Source organism: Nycticebus coucang, chromosome 7, assembly GCF_027406575.1.
Source record: "Nycticebus coucang isolate mNycCou1 chromosome 7, mNycCou1.pri, whole genome shotgun sequence".
NCBI lineage: Eukaryota > Metazoa > Chordata > Mammalia > Primates > Lorisidae > Nycticebus > Nycticebus coucang.
Genome location: NC_069786.1, coordinates 47,756,305 through 47,778,497, shown reverse-complemented (window position 1 = coordinate 47,778,497; position 22,193 = coordinate 47,756,305). Strand labels below are relative to the sequence as shown.

The 22,193-nt window shown below is 41.8% G+C and overlaps 1 pseudogene; it reads left to right on the top strand.

The window, feature by feature from the left end:
* LOC128589703 (heat shock protein HSP 90-beta-like) overlaps window positions 1-22,193 on the top strand; it is a 35,077-nt pseudogene that overhangs the window by 831 nt on the left and 12,053 nt on the right.

Here is a 22,193-nt window from a genome sequence, read left to right as displayed (position 1 = left end):
TATTAAATCATAGCTGTGTACATTAATGCAATCATGGGGCACCATACACTGGTTTTATAGACCGTTTGACACATTTTCATCACACTGGTTAACATAGCCTTCCTGGCATTTTCTTAGTTATTGTGTTAAGACATTTATATTCTACATTTACTAAGTTTCACATGTACCCTTGTAAGATGCACCACCGCAGGTGTAATCCCACCAATCATCCTCCCTCCACCCACCTCCCCTCTTCCTCCCCTCCCTTTCCCCTTCCCCCTATTTTTGGGTTATAACTGGGTTATAGCTTTCATGTGAAAGCCATAAATTAGTTTCATAGTAGGGCTGAGTACATTGGATACTTTTTCTTCCATTCTTGAGATACTTTACTAAGAAGAATATGTTCCAGCTCCATCCATGTAAACGTGAAAGAGGTAAAGGCTCCATCTTTCTTTAAGGCTGCATAGTATTCCATGGTGTACATATACCACAATTTATTAATCCATTTGTGGATCGATGGGCACTTGGGCTTTTTTGATGAATTAGCAATTATGAATTGGGCTGCAATAAACATTCTGTTACAAATATCTTTGTTATCTGTTTTTTATTTATTTATTTATTTATTTAATTTTTTTTGAGACAGTTTCACTTTGTCACCTTCAGTAGAGTGCCATGGTGTCACAGTTCACAGAAACCTCCAAGTCTTGGGCTTAAGCAATTCTCTTGCCTCAGTGTCCTGAGTAGCTGAGACTACAGTTGCCTGCCACAACGCCCAGCTAATTTTTGTTGCAATTCTCATTGCTGTTTTAGCTGGCCAGGGCTGGGTTCGAACCCACCACCCTCGGTATATGAGGCCGGCGCCCTACCCACTGAACCACAGGTGCTGCCCTACCTGTTTTTTATTTTAATTTTTTTTTTTAAGAGACATGGCCTCACTCTGTTATCCACTCTGTTACCCATTTCAGCCTCCTGAAGAACTGGTGCTACAGACACATACTATGAAGCCCAGTTAATTTGTTAATTTTTGGAGAAAGGGGATTTTGATATGGTCTCAAACTCCTGTGCTCAAGCCATCCTCCTGCTTTGGCCTCCTAAAGTGCTAGCTAGATTATAGGCATAAGCCACTATACCTGGCGTACCTTTTTAACAAGGTTACTAGAAAGTTTTAAATTATAGTAGTCCCCCCTTCTCGAGGGAATATATTCCATGACCCCAGTGGATACCTGAAACCACAGTTAGTACCAAACCTGACAGCTGTCAATTGGAACACTTTTCTGTTCATGTCTTCTATATAAAAACAATGCCTTTTTCATCTTAACTAAGCCGTGATCATACACTGTGGCTATAACTTTTGCAGTTTGAGGTACAACAACAAAACTGCCACACATTTCTTTTTCTTTCTTCACAATTTCTTGGACAGAAGCTTCATTCTTACTGTAGATCTTAGCAACCTGAACATATGATTCTTTTCTTTCCTTATTACAACTTCCATTTTTTATATTTTTTTATTAAATCAACTGTATACATTAATGCATTTATGGAGTGCAATGTGTTGATTTTATATATAATTTGGAATGCTTACATCAAACTGGTTAACATAGCCTTCACCTTACTTACTTAATTATTGTGTTAAGACATTTATACTCTACTCTTAATAGATTTGACATGTACCCTTGCAATATGCACCATAGGTGTGGTCCCACTGTTTACCCTTCCTCCATCCAACCTCCCTCTCTACTCCTCCTCCTCGTCCCTCCTTCATCCTGGGCTATAGTTGTGTTTTATGTTTTGTATGAAAGTGTGAGTGATTATATATGGGTTTCATAATAGTACTGAGTACATTGGATACTTTTTCTTCCATTCTTGAGAAACTTTACTAAGAAGAATATGTTCCAGCTCCATCCATGTAAACATAAAAGAGGTAAATTCTCCATCTTTTTTAAGGCTGCATAATATTCCGTGGTATACATATACCACAATTTATTAATCCACTAATGGATCAGTGGGCACTTGGGCTTCTTCCATGACTTGGCAATTATGAATTGGGCTGCAATAAACATCCTGGTATAACTATCTTTGCTGTAAAGTGATTTTGGTCTTCTGGTTATAAACCTAGTAGAGGAATTGCAGGATCAAAAGGCAGGTCTACTTTTAGTATCCTAGGTGTTCTCCAAACTTCTTATTACAACTTTCAACTTTTTTTTGGGGGGGGGTGACAGAGTCTCACTTTGTCACCCTCAGTAGAGTGCTCTGGTTTCACAGCTCACAGCAACCTTAAACTCTTGGGCTTAAGCAATTCTCTTGCCCCAGCCTCCCAAGTAGCTGGAACTACAGGTGCCTGCCACAATGCCTGACTATTTTTTGGTTGTAGTTATCATTATTTGGCAGGCCCAGCCTGGGTTCGAACCCACCAGCTCTGATGTACATGGCTGGTGCCCTTGCCGCTGAGCTACAGGCACTGAGCCAACTTTCAAGTCTTCACTTAAAGGAAGCACTTTATGGGTTCTCTTTGGCATATCCAAATTGCCAACATTTCAATGCTTGTGCTTTGGGATCATTATGAAGTAAAATAAGGGTTGTTTGAATACAAGCACTTCAATACCGGGACAGTCGATTTGATAACTGAAGTGACAAACTGATGGGTAGAATAGACTGTGTGGTTGTACTGGACAAAGAGATGTTTCACATCTCAGGTAGAATAGAGTGGGATGGAGCAAGGTTTCATATGTTACTGTTATGTCATCCACTATAAATATTCATATAATTCATATTCAATTTAAAACTTAAGAATTGTTTATTTCTGGAATTTTCTATTTAATATTTTCATACCACCATTGACTGTGGGTAGCTAAATTTTGGAAATTGAAATTGGGTCTGGAATACACGAGTGGGGTGAGGTTACAGTGAGGGAGTCTTGAGCAAGCTCAGCAGGCTGGAATTCTCAGAAGAATGAATCTTGCTTAGTGGTCTTTGGAATAATCTATCATCTTTGTGGTGGTGATACTTGTTGCGCATCTAAAAAAGGATAAAGTGCTAGCAGAATGACACAGATACCACCCACCTCTACATACCAGAGGTGGTAGAAGCAAGGAGGGTGGGGTTGGGGAAGATGGGGTATAGATCAGGTTGTTTTCCCCAGAAAAAAACACTGCTGGTAGATTTCAAATAATGTGCCAGCGCTCACTGAGTTAAACTTATTTTTGTGCCTTTGGAGAATACATTCTCCATGATATCTCTGAAAGCCACATTGTTGTGATCTTCAGGAGAAGTAAAAGCTTTCTAGATTTTATCATTTTGACAGGTGAAACACATCTGCTACAATCAACAATTTTTTTAGGACATCAGATTCACCACACAGCTTTAGAAACATGTCTGCCTTTAATTTACTAGAGTTTTTTTTTTTGTTGTTGTTTTTTGAGACAGAGCCTCAAGCTGTGTTCTCCAAACTTATAGTAGTCTCCCCTTCTCGAGGGAATGTATTCCATGACCCCAGTGGCATCACAGCTTGCAGCAACTTCCAACTCCTGGGCTCAAGCAATTCTCCTGCCTCCACCTTCCAAGTAGCTGGGACCACAGGCACCCGCCACAACACCTGGCTATTTTTTGGTTGCAGCTGTCATTGTTGTTTGGCAGGCCCGGGCTGGATTCAAACCAGCCAGCTCAGGTGTATGTGGCTGGCACCTTAGCCACTTGAGCCACAGGCGCTGAGCCAATTTACTAGAGTTTTTAATGTCAGTTTGTTGAACAAAGGTTCTAGTGAAATCTATGATATGCTATGGAATTCTTATATGAAAAGGTAGTTTTGGAGGCAAAAAACACTGGTCTAGCCACTTAGCTGCCAACACTTCCTGAGAATTCCTTTATGCTATCCTATGTAAACTTTTGTATGCGTTGAACTAAAGCAAAGCATATTCTTTTTATTATTATTATTATTATTAAATCATAGAGCATATTCTTTATGTTACTGTTATGTCATCTACTATAAATATTCATATAGATCAATTAAAAGATATCTACTACAATATGACTATAATATTTCTGTACAGTATGTTACAAAGAATAAACATAAGAGCCCCAAAGTTGTAACATTCATCAAAGACCTTACTTTACTGGAGTCTTTCTGTGTTCAGCAGTACCAGTGAGTCAACATACCAGGGAATTAAGAGTTAAACTAAGGTTCAACTCTGCTTTCTTGAGTTCCTCACTTGGAGGACCTCTGTATGGAAAGAACTAATAAACCTACCCAGGAATAAAAAAAAATTAATTTAATTTTAAAAAGGACCAGCCAAGTTAATTAAAAAGGAAAATGAGAGTCTAGGCTTACAAAATGGGAGTTTTATAGAAAAGACACATCATTACCCTCAGAGAATTCCATCTTCCTTATCGAAAAACGTTCATGAATGCTCATTGAGTTCATGGTCTTGTTCAAGTTCACTTTAACAGATGTTTACATCACGTTTATCTGTTGCAAGAGTTCGTTTGATGAGCTTGATTTTAAAAAACAATCACAAATTGGAAAGTTTCTCCAGTTATAATCTCCAGACACAAGGCGTTTCTTTCAGGGTGCTTTGTGTGTCCCTAAACATCATGATGGAGTTAAATGACCGTGAATTCAATATGATCATTTAATCAGGTCATTTGATGAATGGCTTTCAGCTGATTCAATGTATTCTGCCATGGGCTAGACAGTACTAAACTTCTTACACATAGAATTCTTCTGGATTGAGGGCAAATCCATTTAGGGTGTTCATTTGGAAGTTTTCAGAAATCAAATTATACAGATTTTTAAGGTAATGGTGATAAGCTGAAGACACAGTTTCGGAATCCATTAGGCATTTACATACTTTTCTTCTTTCACCTAAATCCACCCTGTGCATCCTTGTCGGTGCCTATTCAACCCTTCGCCTACTTTTGTTCTTGGTGCCTATTCAACCCTTGGCCAAACATTCCTTGGGGAAATGTCTCCCATTTTGTGCTGAGATGAAAACTTATCTGTTTCATAATTTCACTGCCGCTTTAAAAGAAAGGTCGTGTGTGATGTTTTTCCCATCACAGTTGTTGAGGGGCTTCTCTCAATTCATTCAAATCTAGAGAGTCCTGCTCCTGCCTTCAAGTTCTTGTTCTCTGGACACAATGGGCACAGAATTCCCTAGAACCATGACCACCTCCCTAGGATGCTGGGGTGAGTCGTTTGTTGTAATAGAGTAAGCTCTAAGCCCAGCGAAGTCACGGGGCCAGTCTCCTCAGACAAAGTTTGTAGGACCCAAGGCCATTGTCTAAATATAATCTCATTTTGGCCCAGAGGATTTGGAATAGATTGGTTTGTGTGTGTGTGTGTGTGAGATTTTCTGTAAGAGCTATATAATCTGGCTGTGTGCAGTGGCTCCCGCCTGTAATCCTAGCACTCTGAGAGGCTGAGGTGGATGGATCACTTGAGCTTAGAAGTTCAAGATCAGCCTGAGCAAGAGAGTGAGACCCCCACCTCTACTAAAAATAGAAAAACTAGGTGGGTGTTGTGGCGGGTACCTACAGGCTGAGGTAAGAGAATCACTTGAGCCCAAGAGTTTGAGGTTGCTATGAGTTATGATGCCACAGCACTCTACCCAGGGCAACAGACTGAGACTCTGTCTCAAAAAAGAAAAAGAAATCTATATAATCTGAGAAAACCCAAAGAAAAAATTTTGCTTAGTGGGATTTCTTTTTGATTGAGTTTGCTGGGAGATATGCCAGGCTGCAGTTCTTTCTTCCAGAGTAGATTCAGTGCAGGCAGCAACAAGCTTTCCCAACCTTTTCATTCACACAGTTTTAAGGAGAGAACCTACTTTTGTTCTTGGTGCCTATTCAACCCTTAGCCTGTCTGCTGAGCCTACCAATTAGTGGTCATAATTGATAATTGTGGCCAGAGTTTAAGGCCTGGACCCAAGAGCACAACAGAGAAGATGGATTCATCTCAGAACCCAGACTGCTAAGAAGGCAGGTGGTGGAATATGAAGGAAGCAGTTCACAAGGCTAAATGTTATAATAGCCTGCAGGAGTCAGAACTTCAAGTTTGGAAACTTTATCAAAGCCTTTTCATGTTATATTGATCAGCACGTTCAATTTGCCTTAAATCTCACTTGCAATAATTGAAATAGCATAATAAAACCAGAATGTGTTTATAAATGTTCAACCAATTGATAGATTTGCCTTAAGATGTTCAAAAATACAGACATTTAAAATTCTGTACTGAATCAAAGTAAAAATTATGAGAAGCTCATTGCCCATTTTATTTGTTCTCATTCTAACACTAGGATATATTTAGTAAAAATAGCTATATGTCCATCATCTTTTAAAAGAGGTGATTGTAAGTCCAGTATGATGAAGTCACATGCTTTGGGTTAAGTGAGCAGAAGGATGGCTGGGACTACAACATTACCCGACACCGTGACTGTGTATATAGGCTTTAGCACCAGGCTTGTCTGCATTCGAGGCTCAGCTGGCTGGCCTTAGACCACCTGTTTAAGTTCTCCATGCCTCAATGTCCCCCCTGTAACACAGAAATAATAGCAGTTTCCAATGTACAGTTTTGCTCTGAGGACTAGATGAGTTAATCCGTGTTACGTACCTAGAACAACCCGATCAGTGCTATCCATGTGTTTATTAAACATAAAATGTCAGAGGCTGATAAAAGCCTTATTATGTTTTGCTCCTTATCTGCTCAAAGGATCTTAAAAAAAATTCTCAGAAACTAATTTGCACAACATTCCTGGGATGTTGGCTAACTATGGAGACCCCGGGTCTGGCTGTTTGTCAGAAAGCACTGGGGTAGAGTTACAACTTGTAAAGCCCTTTGCATACTTCCCTGTGGCCATCACCAGAACTTACTGCTCACCATAATTACAACAGGTTTTTTATTACTTGGTGTTAATGAGTATCTTACTATATTCTTTGATCAGTGTTTTTGCTCCTAAAGATGGATTAGTATTTTTGAAATTTTAATTCAAAAGGAATAGAAGTTCTTTGTCTACCCAGCACATATATTATGTAGATGGGACAATTACAGAGCTGTAAAGAAGCAAGCATACATGTTTAATGTGCAAATTACATGGGAAAGGTAGCCGAAAGGCAACACACTGGGGTCCAATCCTCCATTTTCAAACCTCATAACAGAAACCAATGAAATATTTATGACAGGAAGGCATAAGCATCACATTTACATATGTATATTCTGCCATGAACAGACAATTCACATACCTATTCATGTACACACCGATTCATATATCATATATAAAACATATGATACTTGATCCTACTTCATCTGTACAATACAATAACAAATAGTTCTTCAAATGAAGCACAATGGAAAAAGATTGTGGGATTATCAGGTCATAGTTGAAGGGTCTAATCAGGCTCTGGGTCATATCCCTAAATTCCAACTTGTCTTTATCCTTATCTTTCTACCTCACTTACAGAGATGTGGTTTTGTTTGGTAATTACAATGGTATTTTTGAAACAGGATAAAAAAGATTCAGAGGTAGGTGTGGGTAGTTATATACATACCTAATTCAGGAACTCTGGCATGTCTCCACAGGCCAACAGCTCTCCTCGTAATGAAAGGTATGAATGTTGGGAATTTCAGAGTGCTGTGTCTTGCTTCTCTAACATCCCTGGGCGAGGGAGGAGGAATGTCCTCAGTACTCAATAAGGAAAAATGCTTATTCCCCTCTCCTCAGGTTGTCCCCAGAAAGATGGGCAGAAGACCTTTGGCTTCACGTACACTCCTCACTTACTCTACCTTGTGAAAAAAATGACTTGCCTGATTGGGTGAGTTTTGAAAAGGACATGTTTGGCCCAGCTTGGCTCACCCCTTCTGCGATCTCTCGTGGAGATGGCACCCTGGCCATGTGATTATCACAATCTGGTTTATTCTCCCAAATGTGATAACCTCACCAGGCAGGTTTCCACAAGGGGAAGTTTCAGCCTCTGGGGAAGGGGAGGGTGTGTTGTTTGTAATCTCTTTTAGCTACAAATCTTAAACTACGGGTGCAAATTATAAGGCTGACATTCAATCTTCATTCCCTTATCTCTATGCCTTATGTGGCTTGAACTCAGGATTCTTGGTTTGGACCCCTAAAATGCCCAACGTTGCAAAATGATGAGTTAAAATCAATAAAGCTGCACATTTTCTGCTTCCATTTTCCTCCCAAAATTCTGATGCAGAACACATTAAAGAGATCTTGGGTTAAGCAGTGAAGGGACTATAGAGCTAATAGAGGAATCCTAGCAAATAGAAGGCCACTGGTACATGCTGGGGAATAAAGTTTGATGTGTCACTGAGTAATGCCACTAAATTCCCTTTGACTAGAGGAATGTGACCAAAATACAGAGATGAAAATGTCCATAAGATTTTGAGGAGCCTGAACTACACATGGCTAATTTTTTTGGATGCCTAATAAAAAATCTAGGATGTTGGCCAGGTAGGGTGGCTCATGCCTATAATCCTACCACTCTGGGAGGCCAAAGCAGGCAGATTGTCTGAGCTTAGGAGTTTGAGACCATCATGAGCTAGAGTGAGACCCTTTCTCTAAAAATATCTGCAAGTTGTAGAGGGTGCCTGTAGTCCCACCTACTTGGGAGACTGAGGCAAGAGTATCACTTAAGCCTAAGAGTGTGAGGTTGCTGTGAGCCATGATGACATAGTCACTCTACTGAGGGTGACAAAGTAAGACTCTGTCTCAAAAAAAAAAAAAAAAAAATTCTATGATGCTGAGGCAGTTGGAAAGACTCCTCCTGTAAATCAGATGAATATAGTGCCTCACGTGGAAAGAGTAAGACTCACATCGATGCAATAGCAAGGTCAAACCCCAGCAATAATGTCACGGTCATATTCTTAGATAAGGAAGAAGCTGTCACTAATTAAAGTTACCAGATGGCAGAAAACAGCATTAATAATTGAAGCAGAAAAACTTGAACATGTTCTGGGAACTAGCCAAAGGGTGGAAGAGAACTTGAAAAGCTACTTCTGTTACCATTAGAAATCTTAGCCATATCCTTGTTTTGTCTTTCCTTCAACTGGGGTATCCTGAGGGAAAACAGTTTGAGGTCTAGATTGTGCTGGCTATTCTCCACAGACAGTCTCTGTCTTACTCTGTTTTCTGCTGCTATAACAAAATACTATATACTGGTAATGTATAAACAATAGAAGTTTATATGGCTCACAGTTCTGGAGCTTGCAAAGTCCAAGAGCATGGTGCCAGCTTCTAGTGAGAGTTGTCCCACAGCAGAAGGCCACGGTGGGAGGTGGAAGGTTGGAAGGTTGAAGGCAGAATGCCTTGACGGTGGAAGGTGGAAGGTTGAAGGCAGAATGCTCACGAGAACAAAAGTAGAAATCAAGACTGAACTTATTCTTTTATCAGGAGCCAATTCCCCTAGATAACTAACCCACTTCTGTAATAATGGCATTAATGGCATTAATGGCAGAGCCCTCATGACCTAATCACCTCTTCAAAGTCCCACCTGTCAAGACTGCTGCATTGAGGATTAAGTGTCCACTCATGAACTTTGGAGGGCATACTCAAACCTGAGTAGTCTCCCAGTGAACCACGCCTCTTAGAACCCATGCCCTTTTGCATTCCTTCCTCTTGTATTCTCTTGGTTATCACACAATCAACAGAATGCACTCAAAGTGATTTTGCAATTACCAGTGTTGGGTCAGAAGAGGTCTCTAGCTTCTACCATGGTATCTTGGAACATTCACTCTAGGAAATGACAGCTACCATATAAGAATTCTGACTACCCAGAGACTTCCATGCTATCATGAAGTCCAAGCTAGGTACATGGAAAGGCCATGTGGAGGAGAAGTTCAGGCAGAGCCCAGTAATTCAATCTTAGCTCAGGCATAAGACATGAGTGGAAAACTTCTCTTGTATACCCCCTGAAGGCATCTCTGTCTTCTAGAGTCCAAGAAATAAAGGAGAATTCAGGGCAGTTACCCAGTTTCTTCCTCCGTCCCAGCTCTGATGCTGAGTGAATCTCGCCTCATTTCTCCCTGTCCCCTGAACAGCCTACATTAACCTACCTGCCCTACTTTAGGTGCAGGCATACCTGGGAGCCCTGCTCTTGGCCTCCTGGCCCCATCCTCTACTCATTAGTCCTGGGCCTGCACACCATTGCCAGGTACAAGGTAGGACATGAGTTCCCAGCCTTAGATCCTTAGATGATTCTAGCCCCAGCCAACATCTGTTTTCAATTGCACAAAAGATCTCAAGTTAGAATCATCTAGCCCAGTGGTTCTCAATCTTCCTAATGCTGTGGCCATTTAATACAGTTCCTGTGGGTCGAGACCCACAGGCTGAGAACCACTGATCTAGCTAAACCAGTAAGCTCACAGAATTGGGAGAGATAAAAGTAAAAACTTTTTTTTGGCACAAAGTCTCACTATGTTGCCTTCAGTAGACTGCCGTGGCATCACAGCTCACAGCAACCTCAAATTCTTGGGCTCAAGCAATTCTTTTGCCTTAGCCTCCCAAGTAGCTGAGACTACAGGTGCCCACCACAATGCCCGGCTATTTTGTTTTTGTTGTTGTTGTAGTTGTCATTGTTGTTTGGCAGGCCTGGGCTGGTGGGTTCAAACCCATGAGCCTCAAGCTGTCGCCCTGGGTAGAGTGCCTTAGCATCACAGCTCACAGCAACCTCCAACTCCTGGGCTCAAGCCGTTCTCCTGCCTCTGCCTCCCAAATAGCTGCAACTACAGACACCTGCCACAACGCCCAGCTACTTTTTGATTGCAGCGGTCACTGTTGTTTGGCGGGCCTGGGCTGGATTTGACCCAGCCAGGTCAGGTGTATGTGACTGGCGCCTTAGCCGCTAGAGCCACAGGCACCAAGCCAAGTAAATTATTTTTTAAGTCATTGATTACTTAGGTAATCATCTATAGTGGCAGAAAATTGGTATTGCTTTCACACCATGGGTTATGGAATTATTTATAATAATACCTCTGAATTGCTACAGTCAGGTTTCTTTGTCAGGGAAGCTATAGTAAAATACCACGGGCAAGGCAGCACCCATAGTTCAGCGGCTAGCACACCAGCCACATACACCAGGGCTGGCGGGTTCAAACGCAGCCCAAGGCTAGCTAAAACAACAATGACAACTGCAACAACAATAGCAAAAATAGCTGGGTGTTGTGGCGAGTGCCTATAGTCCCAGCTACTTAGGAGGCTGAGGCAAGAAAACCACTTAAGCCCAAGAGTTTGACATTGCTGTGAGCTGTGACACCACAGCACTCTACCAAGGGCAACATAGTAAGACTCTGTCTCCAAAACAAACAAACAAAAAAAACACAGGCAGCGTAGTTTATAAACAACAGAAATTTATTTCTCACAGTTCTGGAGGTTGGGAAGGCCAAAAGCAGAGTGCCATCACGGTCAGTTTCTGGTGTAGACCCACTTTTTTTTTTTTTTTGAGACAGAGTCTCAAGCTGTCACCCTGGGTAGAGTGCTCTGGCATCACAGCTCATGGCAACCTTGAACTCTTGGACTCTAACGATTCTCTTGCCTCAGCCTCCCAAGTAGCTGGGACTACAGGCGCCCACATAATGCCCAGCTATTTTTTTGTTGTTGTTGCAGTTGTCATTGTTGTTTTAGCTGGTCTGGGACAGGTTTGAACCCACCAGCCTCTGTGTATGTGGCCAGCGCCCTAACCACTGAACTACGGGTGCCTCCATGGACCTACTTTCTCATAGACAGCACCTTCTCACTGTGTTGTCACTTGGGGAAGGGGCGAACTGGCTCTCTGCCATCTCTTTTATAAAGGCACTAACCCATTCACGAAAGCTCTGCTCTCGCAATCTAATCACCTCCAAGGCTCTTGTCTAATATTATCAGCAAATGAATTTTGTGGGGACCCAAATATTCAGACCATAGTACCAAGGAAGGTTCTAGATGGGATCTGCAATAAAGTGGCATCCATGTTTTACACAATACAGGATCCACTTTCTGCTTGGATTCCAAACATGGTGTTACATTTCCTTCCAGAAGGAGCAAAAACTAACAAACACCACTCCCATCAGCGCTATAAGCAGAATAAAGGTTCTGTTGGCCAGAAAACACAGGGCCTTCATTACTGACAGGCAAAAGTGTCATTCCTGGAAAGGTACGTGACTAGTAGAAGGTATTTTAGGAATGGGTGGAAACTAAAACTGAAACAAATGGAAGCTGAAAAACTCTGAAAAAAGTAGTAAGGTTTTGATATAAGAAGAAAACATCTTAGCACAGACCAACCGTACTGGCATAGAAAAAGCAAGCAAGAGAGGCAGGGCCTAACACTCAGTTCCAGAGCTGAGACTTGAGAATCACTGATCTGGGTTTGAACCTTGTCACTAACACTCACCAGAATTGTGACATTGAATTAGTAACTTAACCTCCCTGAATTTCTGTGGTGGGTGCCTGCAGTCCCAGCTACTTGGGACGCTGAGGCAAGAGGACCTCTCGAGCCCAAGAGTTTGAGGTTGCTGTGAGCTATGATGTTAAAGTACTCTACAGAGGGCGACTAAGTGAGACTGTCTCAAAAAAAAAAAAAGCAAAAAATCTTCCTGAGTTTCCAATGGTAACTCTTAGTACCTAAATACAAAACCATAAATGAGTATCAAATGAGATGGCAATGCAAAATATTTATTAGCATGCCTAGAAGATAATAAGTTTTTTTAACATAGTGATTGTATTGCACTCTAATGATTTGAGTTATTTTGGGGTTTTTTGTTTGGTTGGTTTTTAGAGACAGAGTCTCACTTTATTGCCCTCGGTAGAGTGAAGTGGCGTCACAGCTGACAGCAACCTCCAGGCTTAGGCGATTCTCTTGCCTCAGCCTCTGGAGAAGCTGGAACTACAGGCACTCACCACAACACCCGGCTAGTTTTTTGTTGCCACGGCACTCTACCCAGGGCAATAGCTTGAGGCTTTTCTCAAAACAAACAAAAAAAATGCATCTTCTTAAAAAATGTAGACTTCTAAACTCTATCTCTAAGCATTAAGTCAAGCGCACTAAACAGTTTTTTGGAGTTTTTTTGTTTGTTTTTGAGAAAGAATCTCACTCTGTTACCCAGGATAGAGTGCTGTGTTGTCAACCTCGCTCACAGCAACCTCAAACTCCTGGGTTCAAGCAGTCCTCCTGCCTCAACCTCTCAAGTAGCTAGGATTATAGGCACCCCCCATATTGCCTGGCTAATTTTGCTGTTTTTAGTAGAGAGAGTGTCTCGCTCTTGCTCAGGTTGGTCTCGAACTCCTGAGCTCAAGGGAGCCTCCTGGTTTGGCCTCCCAGATTTCTAATATTACGGGTATGAGCCACCACACCCGGCCACACACTATGCAGTTTTAATAGGCACCCACATGACCATCCTGAGAGACATCTCAGATCAGGGAAGGGAAACACCCCTTTCCTCTGCTGTCTTGTTCCATGCTCAGGGCTCCCCTAACTCAGCATCATCAATTACTACCACACATGGATGGCAATAGTTCTATGGCTTGGGAGAGTTCACACAGAGAGCTTACCTGCTGGGGCAAGTGGGTGCCCACCCACAATGTCCCATGTAGAATCAGCATCTCAACACCACCTGTGATTTAAGGATTTGCATGGCATTTTTGCCATCTGGACACAAACAGACACAGCAGGTAGTGATAGACTGTCAGCTAAATCGCCTACACTGCAGTGAGCTTTTGTTTAGCACTTGTACAGCTTTTTTGTCTTGGCAATGAGTTATCATATTAGAGATCTGATTTTTTTCCCTATAGGAAAATATTGTCTATTAATTCCCTCTTTAAATTAATAATTTAATATCTGTGAAATATTCTTTTTGCTATCAAAATACCATGAAAATTATACTGGCTTTATTTAAATAGAAGGTATAATAGGAAGATTACATTTGTCTTTATTAACAAAAGCAGGATAGCCAAGCCATGGGTGACTTACTATTGTTAAGATTTGGTGTTGCTGCCGTTGTTGTTATTGCTACTACCATTTTTAAAGGGTCAAAGCTCATTGGAACTATCTCATTTCTGAACGTGTAGAAAATCATAGGAAATGCAGATTTTTCTCCTAAATTATAACACCAATAATTCCAAAGCTTTTCAAAAGGCTTTTTATTCTATTCTAAAGGTGCTACATTTACAAACATTCATCTAGTAGAAAAGTGAGTGCTCAAATGCACTGCACTGACTCAAATTGGTTGTAATAAATGGAACCAGGAGAGCTTGTAAATAAAATATGGAACTGGAACACAAAAGAAAATCTAAAGGGTTTTGTCAAAATACTATAGTGCTTATTTTAAAGTGCTGTGCTGGGAGAGGAATTATTTACTATCATGAGTTACAAGTAATGAGGTGAAATAAAATGGGAAATTTGGAGAGACTGTCTGACTTCCTAGCAGTGAGACTTATTTAATAGTGAGGTACATTCTCCCAAGAAAAAGAGATCCATATTAAATGAAGCATTGAAAACCAGCCTGGACAATGCACTAGAAACTAGACAATGGAGAAATGAAAGGACTAACCAAATTTAGCAGACTCTCAGTGCCCGAGGGCCCCATTTCACCTCATTCCAGCGTTCACCCCATTTCAACATTCTAGGACCGAACATTCTTTTTTTCCCCATCCATAGTTCAACACAGGAAACTAGTAAATTCAAAACCCTACACAAATTAATTATAAAACTGCTATCATATATAGTGAAGGTGGAAGTGATAGAAACATTAAATAATTCAAGCTGAATGGGTGGCCTGGAATGAATCTCTGGGCTTTGCCATTTTTTTGGTGCGCCCTCATTTCTCTCTGTCTTCTCCCCCTAGCTTGGTCCATGATGTGCTTCAGTCTTGTTTCAGTCCTAAGGCAGATTCAAATATCCTGCTGTCCCACTTCTTCTCTGACCCCAATCTGTTAGGACTTAACACTGTTATTAAATCTATATCAGGCAAGGGTTCTAGAGACTCAGTGACTACTATTCCACCTATGGATTCCTTGTCCAGCATCTGGGATCTATGGTCATTTTTTTTTATTGCCATAAATAAAACCATAATCACATATGCCTTATGCCTAAGTCACCAGCAACAGCAACTGGCTTTGCTGGCATTTTTTACTGTCACCACCCAGGGCCCACCAGGGCTTTGCCCTTATGAACTGAGGTGCTAAAAACAGAGCTCTTCCCTCATGTCTCTTAAGGGCACTTCTTAAAAGATAACAATCTATTTCTTTGGAAGAAGACTATCTACAAGTGGGAGGGTCTGTTAGGGTACTTTTATAAGTATCTAGGTTCACATTTATCCTGATGGGTGAGATCTTAGTGGTCCTTGGCTTTAGGTAGGTTTGTCTAATCTCTTTAATCCAAGTTTACTTAGTTTCCAGTACTTACTATCCAACAAATTCATCTTCTCTTTCTTTTTTTTTGTAGAGACAGAGTCTCACTGTACGGCCCTCGGGTAGAGTGCTATGACGTCACAGCTCACAGCAACCTCTAACTCTTGGGCTTACGCGATTCTCTTGCCTCAGCCTCCAGAGCAGCTGGGACTACAGGCGCCCGCCACAACGCCCGGCTATTTTTTTGTTGCAGTTTGGCCGGGGCTGGGTTTGAAGCCGCCACCCTCGGCATATGGGGCCGGCGCCCTACTCACTGAGCCACAGGCGCCGCCCCATCTTCTCTTTCTAATTTTATCTCATGTCTCTGCTCTAAGTTCACCTGGACACTGAACAAATAGCAGCTTTACAAAGTTCTTCAGGTGCTATCAAGACCTTAGATACATTTTGTCCAAGATCTTTTTATATCATCAGGTCCTACTTTGTCTCCAGTCTTAGAAGACTAAGCTGGTTTTGAACACTAATTCATACTTATCTGGATTCTCCTTTTATTTTTATTTTTTATTTTTTTGTAGAGACAGAGTCTCACTTTATGGCCCTCGGTAGAGTGCCGTGGCCTCACGCAGCTCACAGCAACCTCCAACTCCTGGGCTTAAGCGATTCTCTTGCCTCAGCCTCCCGAGTAGCTGGGACCACAGGCGCCCACCACAACGCCCGGCTATTTTTTGGTTGCAGTTTGGCGGGGGCCGGGTTTGAACCCACCACCCTCGGTATATGGGGCCAGCGCCTTACCGACTGAGCCACAGGCGCCGCCCTGGATTCTCCTTTTAATTTGTGGCTTCCTTCTTCTTTGGAGGCCCTGAACCTACCTGTCTTTCACTAGCATCCAATCTCTCCTAGCTGTGTAGAGAATATGACTGCCAAAGTAGCATATAGCGTGTGGCACAGAAATTTCCCAACAAGAAACATTCACATGCAAGAGAGATTCAGTATGTCACCTGCAAGGTGGAGCATTAAATGGGAGAAAAACATTCCTAAAATAAACTTAGTTTAGGTCTAAAAAGTCTAATGTGAACCTGAATTTAATATAATTGGATTTACAGCCTAAATGTCTGTACACAGATAAATGGATAAAGAAAATGTGATACATATACCCAATGGAATAGTATTCAGTTATAAGAAGGTATGAAATCCTGTGATTTGTAACAATAGGATGGAACTGGAGCCCATTATTTTAAGTGAAATAAGCCAGGCACAGAAAGACAAATATCACATGTTCTAATTCATATGTAGGAACTAAGAAAGAACTGAAGTAGGGTAGTGAAATAGCTCAGGCCTGTAATCTTAGCCCTCTGGGAGGCTGAGGCAGAAGGATCAATTGAGCTTAGGAGTTCAAAATCAGCCTGAGCAAGAGCAATACCTGGTCTCTTAAAAAAAAAAAAAAAAAAAAAACTAGCTAGGCCTTTTGGTGGGCACCTATAGTCCCAGCTACTCAGGAGACGGAGGCAAGAGGATCTCCTGAGCCCAAGAGTCTATGGTTGTTGTGAGACATGATACCACAGCACTCTACCTAGTGAGACTCTGTCTCGAAAAAAAGAAAAAGGAAACCAAGAAGGGGAAAGGTTGTGAGGGGAGATATAAGATCAAAAACTTGGGCGGCACCTGTGGCTCAGTGGGTAGGGCACCGGCCCCATATACCAAGGGTGGCGGGTTCGAACCTGGCCAAACTGCGACAAAAAACTAGCTGGGTGTTGTGGCGGGTGCCTGTCATCCCAGCTACACAGGAGGCTGAGGCAAGAGAATTGCCTAAGCCCAGGAGTTGGAGGTTGCTGTGAGCTGTGACACCATAGCACTCTACCAAGGGCAATAAAGAGACTCTGCCTCTAAAAAAAAAAAAAATTGCCCATTGGAAAAAATAAAAATAAAAAAATAAAAAAGCTTGCCCACTGGGTACAATAAAACCATTCTGGTGACAGATGCACCAAAAGCCCTAACTTATGCATTATATAAGGTACCTATGTAATGAAAACATTTTTTTTCCTGTAGTTTTTGGCGGGGGCCGAGTTTGAACCCGCCACCTCCAGTATATGGGGCCAGCACCCTACTCCTTTGAGCCACAGGCACCGCCCCGTAATGAATACATTTTTACCCCTGTAATATTTTGAAATTAAAAAGTCCCATAAATATGTACAATTTTTTGTTTTTTGAGACAGTCTCACATTGTCGCCCTTGGTAGAATGCTGTGGCGTCACAGTTCACAGCAACCTCTAACTCCTGGGCTGAGGTGATTCTCTTGCTTCAGCCTCCCAACTAGCTGGGACTACAGGCACCTGCCACAACACCTGGCTATTTTTTGTTGCAGTTTGGCTGTGGCTGGGTTAGAACCCTTCACCCTTGGCATATGGGGCTTGGGCCCTATCCACTGAGCCACAGGCGTCGCCCAATATGTACAAATATTATGTATTCTTAATAATTACAACTTTAAAAACATATAATTTGGGTGGAAGAGGTGGCTCACACCTGTAATTCCAGCATTTTGGGAGGCTGAGGAAAGAGAATTGCTTGAGACCAGCAGTTCAAGGCTAGCCTGAGCAACATACTGAGAGCCTGCCCCTACAAAAATTAGAAAAATTAGCCAGCTGCAGTTGCATGTACCTGTAGTCCCAGCTGCTCAGGAGGCTAAGGCAGGAGGATCACTTGAGCCTAGGAGTTTGAGGTTGCTGTGAGCTGTAACAGTGCCATTATACTCCAGATTGGGTAACAGAGAGAGACCGTGTCTCACAAACGAACATATATAGATGTATATATTTATATTCATATATATGTAAAATTGAATATATGTCATAAGCTTCAAATGGTTAATATTAAATTTACATATATACATTAATTTATACATGTACATTTACATATACATTAATTTATACATGTAAATTTACATATATATGTAAAATTGGATACATATATATTATGTGTATATATATATGTAAAATTGGATTTTTCTACTGGATGCTCAAGAAGAAAAGATGCAAATGATCATTTACTATAGTAAAGTCAAGCAGAATACTATCCTACAGGACTGGTGGGGAGGAGTGCTTTCATGTATGAGTGCTGGGAATATAAGCAAAACACATTGGGGAAAAGGTAATTTGGCACTATCTACTGAAATTTAAAAGCCATACATTTTTGACCCAATAATCCCACCTTAACAAATATTTATTGAATGTCTCCTCTGTGTTACAAACCAGGCAAACTACACTGAGAAAAGAGATGGGTCTGGACTCTCATAGAGCAAGTTTTCACGAAGGAGATAGAAGGAAACGGATGGTACTAAACTACCACTGTGATGGAAGGCACAGAAGAAAGGTGTATGACACAGGTATCCAGGGAACAGATTGAGTCCATGGGTCAGGAAAGACCTACAGGGGGGGAGCAAGATCAAAGAATGAGTGGGAATAAAAGGGAAAAGAGGAGAAAATTGGGTAAAAAGGCAGGAAAACATTCCAAATAGAGAGAACAGCATAGCAAAGCATTTCCTCCATCTGTTCACTTCTCACCATATCCACCACTATTACCCTGGTAGCACGAGCCAAGGTCATCCCCATGTTAGTGTCTTTTACTTCTCTGTTCCCTTTGCCTGCATAGTCTTTCTCATGGTCTCTCCATGGTTGGCTACCTTTCATAAATCCGAACTGTAAGAAATCCTAACTCTCTGCCCACCCCAATATGGAGGAGCCAATTAGTCATTTTCTCTTATATCAGCTTCACTGTATTCTTTCATAGCAGTGAACAAGGATCAATATCTGACCTGTCTTGCTTCTTTATTTCTGAGTTTGACTTTTGTGTTATTTCTCCCACTCCATCCCTCTAGAATATAAGCTTCATTCAAAACAGAAACCTTGCCTCTCTTTTCATTGCTGTAACTTGAGCCTCTGAGAAAAAAAGATACTCTGCAGATGGAGGGAGGATGGGAGAACATTGGAGGAGCTGAAAGAAGGCTAGTGTGGCTGAAAGGCAGAAAGTGAGGAGGGAAGGGTCAGTCTGGGTATAGATGGAAACCTGATGAAAGCAAGCCGTAGCGGGAAACATTGTATAGGAAGCTTTACAATGCTGAGAGATGGTGAAAGCACAAACTGGTTAGGTAACAATGGAAATGGGGAAAAGTAAATGGGCTAAATAAAGAAATAGGAGTTAAAACTATGCTTGGTGATAAATAGTATGAGGGTCTTTCTTTCTTTCTTTCTTTCTTTCTTTCTTTCTTTCTTTCTTTCTTTCTTTTCTTTTCTTTTCTTTTCTTTTCTTTTCTTTCTTTCCTTTCGAGACAGAGCCTCAAGCTGTCGCCCTGGGTAGAGTGCTGTGGCATCACAGCTCACAGCAACCTCCAACTCCTGGGCTTAAATGATTCTCTTGCCTCAGCCTCCCAAGGCACCCGCCACAACGCCTGGCTATTTTTTGTTGAGGTTGTCATCATTGTTATTTAGCTGGCCTAGGCTGGGTTCAAACCCGCCAGCCTTGGTGTATGTGGCTGGCACCTTATCCGCTTGAGCCACAGGCGCCGAGCTGAGGGTAGGTATTTCTGCTTATACAACTGTTGGGATGGCAGTACCATTCACTAAGACAGGGACTACCGGGGAGGACTGGGTTAGATGGAATTAGGAGTTTGGTTTTAGGTATAAATTAGTGACCATAAGGATTTATGGGTCTAGCAGGGGTCCTCAAACATTTTAAACAGGGGACCAGTTCACTGTCCCTCAGACCATTGGAGGGCCGGACTATAGTTTAAAAAAAAAAAAAAAAAACTATGAACAAATTCCTATGCACACTGCACATATCTTATTTTGAAGTAAAAAAACAAAACGGGAACAAATACAATCACACCGCCTCATGTGGCCCGTGGGCCATAGTTTGAGGACCCCTGGTAGGGTCATGAAGACAGGTATGGGGTAGAAAAATAAATCAAAAGTAATCTAGGCCTGAAGCACTAGCACACTGGGAGGCCAAGGCAGCTGGATTGCTTGAGCTCACAGGATAGAGACCAGCCTGAGCAAGAGCTAGACACTGTCTCTAAAAATAGCTGGGCATTGTGGTGGGCGCCTGTAGTCCCAGCTCTCCGGAGGCTGAGGCAAGAGAATCTCTTGAGGGAGCGCCCATAGCTCAGTGGGTAGGGCGCCAGTCACATAAACTGAACCTGGTAGGTTCAAACCCAGCCTGGGTCAGCTAAAACAATAATGACAATTGCAACAACAACAAAAAATAGCTTGGCGCCGGTGGCTCAAGCAGCTAAGGCACCAGCCACATACACCTGAGCTGGTGGGTTTGAATCCAGCCTGGGCCCACCAAACAACAATGACGGCTGTAACCAAAAAAATAGCCGGGCGTTCTGGCGGACTCCTGTAGTCCCAGATACTTGGGAGGCAGAGGCAGGAGAATTGCTTGAGCCCAGGAATTGGAGGTTATTGTGAGCTGTGATGCCACAGCACTCTACCCAGGGCAACAGCTTGAGGCTCTGTCTCAAAAAAAAAAAAAAAATAGCTGGGCGCTGTGGCGGGTGCCTATAGTCCCAGCTACTTGGGAGGCAAGAAAATCGCTTAAGCCCAAGAGTTTCAAGTTGCTGTGAGCTGTGACATCAGAGCACTCTACCCAGGGTGAAAGCTTGAGACTCTGTCTCAAAAAAAAAAAGTGAATCTCTTGAGCCCAAGAGTTTGAGGTTGCTGTAAGCTATGACGCCATGGCTCTCTACTGAGGGCAACAAAGGGAAACTCTATCTCAAAGAAAAAAAAGTAATCTAAAAAGTAACAAAGGCATTGCACTCTACATGGTTGTGAAATCCAGAGCAGTGGTCTAGGAGGAAAATATAAACATACATACCTGCCTTTCCCATAAACCTGGTAATTGAAGGATTGGACATTGGTGAGGCTGTCCAGAGACAGAATATAATATGCAAAGAGAAGAGTGCCCAGACCCAGTTGGAGGAGGTTGCAATCAGAAAGACATGGGAGCAAAGAGACGCAAAAGAGGAATGAGGAAAAGCAGATAGTCTTCCGAAAAAGAGAGAATGGCCATGTAGGTGTGTGTTAAAGATAAGAAATGTCCTACTGGCTTTAACATACTGGTCATGGTGACTTTAGCAAGAAATGTTTATTTATTTATTATTACTTTTTTATTGTTAAATCATAGCTGTGTACATTAATGCAATCAAGGGGTACAATGTGCTGGTTTCATATACAATCTGAAATATTCTCATCTAGCAAGAAATATTTAAATAACAATGGGGAATACCTGCATAGATTGTGATACACCCATATAGTGGAATGCAATGCAGCCATTGAAAGTGAGGATATCTGGCCCAGCGCCTGTAGCATAGCAGTTACAGAGCCAGCCACATGTACTGAGGGTGGTGCGTTTGAACCCCGCCCAGGCCAGCTGGACAGTAATGACAACTGCAACAAAAATATCCAGGCATTGTGGTGGGCACCTGTGGTTCCAGCTACTTGGGAGACTAAGGCAAGAGAATCGCTTAAGCCCAAGAGTTGGAGGTTGCTATGAGCCATGATACCATGGTACTCCACCGAGGGCAATGTGGTAAGACTCTGTCTCAAAAAAAAAAAAAATCAGGATGAATGTATTATAGAACATTCTTAAAATTATAGGAAGGCATTTAACATGTATAAAAATATTTTCCATAATAAATTGCATTTATTCTCATAAATAGATCAAGTTTATAAAATGTATAAATCAGCCTTGATCAAAGTCTGCTAAATTTGCATGGTTTTGTGATTTAAGAATAACTTATTAACTTGGATCCCCCTCCATAGTTAAAACATCTACAACCTAAAATAAACAGGAAGCAACAAAGGACTTAAAGGGCAGAGAAGTTTTGAAATATTTTTTCTTCCT